This window comes from Chrysochloris asiatica, unplaced genomic scaffold, assembly GCF_000296735.1.
Source record: "Chrysochloris asiatica unplaced genomic scaffold, ChrAsi1.0 scaffold00157, whole genome shotgun sequence".
Taxonomy (NCBI): domain Eukaryota; kingdom Metazoa; phylum Chordata; class Mammalia; order Afrosoricida; family Chrysochloridae; genus Chrysochloris; species Chrysochloris asiatica.
In genome coordinates, this window is record NW_006408675.1 from 6,536,896 (window position 1) to 6,539,084 (window position 2,189).

The 2,189-nt window shown below is 37.5% G+C and overlaps 1 pseudogene; it reads left to right on the top strand.

Annotated features, from left to right (window-relative positions):
• The first annotated feature begins 656 nt into the window (after positions 1 to 656).
• Positions 657 to 1,778, top strand: LOC102831271 (annotated as a pseudogene).
• The last annotated feature ends 411 nt before the right edge of the window (positions 1,779 to 2,189 follow it).

Consider the following 2,189-nt stretch of genomic DNA (forward strand, 5'->3'; position numbering starts at 1 on the left):
AGTGCAATACGTCGTCTGATCTCTTGACTGCTGCTTCCGCGAGTGTTGAATGAAGTCTTTGACAACTTCAATCTTTTCTCCATTGATAAGAATGTTGTTTATTGTTGTTTATTAACCATGATAAGATCTACTATTCAATTAATTGAGACTGTCACAATAGTAGTTTTGTAACAATCAATCATAATGGAATCAACTCTATGATGAGGTCTGCTATGAGCAGTCATTTGAAACCTTGGAACTGTGACCAGCTTCCTATATATTAGACACTCCGGCAAAGCTTGTTTGCTCTCTACTGTGCGTGGATCTTGTATCTGACTTATCCTATCACATCCAGTTCTTTGAACTTTATCAAATGGCCTCCTCTCTTAATTGTCAATCCTGGGATCCCTCAACAGCTTACTTTTTACTTGCAGAACCTGCCTGCCTGCCTGCCTGCTGTCTAGCCTGACAATCTTGGGTAATCAACCCTATAGCTACCTGAGTCAGAAGTCTCTAGTTTGACATCGAATGTACAGATTTGGGGACTGACCATCTCTACAATTGTGTGAGTCATTTTGTTGATATTTGTTGCTAGTTGCTGTGGAATAGGTACTGGCTCATAGTCAATTTGATTTCTGTGCATTCTATCTGGTGAGGTCCGCGTGTATTTGCAATAAATGAGTCATTGGGTTTGCAAAATTCAAAATTCAATCATATTTGTCTGAGGTGGCTTTAAGACTAATCAAGTCAGAGGATTATATGACTTTTATCTGCCTAGAGCAGAACTATGGATCTACAACATGGAGGCTAGAAGATGGAAGAAAATGAACACTGAAGGTGATGTTCCTCATTCTATGCCAGGGAGCTGTGCTGTGTTTGTAAAAAGGGTACTGTACTTGTTTGGAGGACACCATTCAAGACACAATATGAACAAGTTCTACATGCAGAATTCAAGATCTACACACAGAGTGTTACAGTGGGAAAGAATTGATTACCAAGGAACTCATCCATCATTAAAGGACAAGCTTGGTGTTTGGGTATATAAAACCAAGTTAAATTTTTTGGAGGGTATGGATATTCATCTAAAGATACAGTACTGGGAAATTTTAAATTTGATGGAACATCTTTTGGGGATTCTCATAATTCAAGAGGATGGAATAATCATGTACATATTTTAGACACTGAAACATTTACCTGGAGCCAGCTTATAACCTATAACTACTGGTAAAGTACCTTCGTCTCGTGATGCCCATGCCTGTGCAACTGTTGGAAACAAAGACTTTGTGTCTGGAGGCAGATACCAAGATGCTAAAAAGAATGACCTTCACTATCTTAATCTGGAAACGTGGGAGTGGAATGAATTAATTCCACAAAGCATATGCCCAGTTGGCCGATCTTGGCACTCACTAACACCAAATTCTTCAGTTCATCTTTTTCTGTTTGGAGGATTTACCATTGATAAACTGCCACTAAGTGATGCCTGGACTTACGGTATCAGTAAAAATGAATGGCTAAAGTTTAATAATTCCTATACAGAAAAACCAAGGTTATGGCATACAGCTTGTGCCAGTGATAAATGAATTTTTGGTGGGTGTGCCAACAACCTGCTTGTCCATCACAGAGTTGCACACAGTAATGAAATACTTATAGTTTCAGTCCAACCAAAATCTCTTGAAAGGCTAAGCTTAGTAGTTATTTGCTTTAAAGAAATGCTAGACAACTCATGGAACTACCTTCCAAAACACTTACTTCACAGTGTTAATCAGAGGTTTGGTGGTAACAACATTTCTGGATCCTAAGGGCTCTCATAAATGCCTCTGATCCCTTTACATGGACAGCAATTCTGTAAACACCAGAATGGTATCATTTGTATAATTATATGTATTTGTATAATTATATAATACTGCAATATTATTTTAACATGCATGTGAATGGCCTAGAGAACCTATTTTTGTGTGAGATCTTTGCAATAAATATGTGTTTAATACCAAAACAAAACAAACCAACAAAAATGCTCCAAATGTCCATCCTTCCTCTTTATTTCCAATCTTCACATTTCAATCACCAGTCACTATCAATGCATGTTGATTGCATGTTTGATCAATTTCAGAGTGAAGAAGTTGGTAGAATTTTTCAATTTCATCATCACTGACTTTAATGGTTGGTGCATAAATTTGAACAATAGTGATATTAACGGGTCTTTCTTGTAG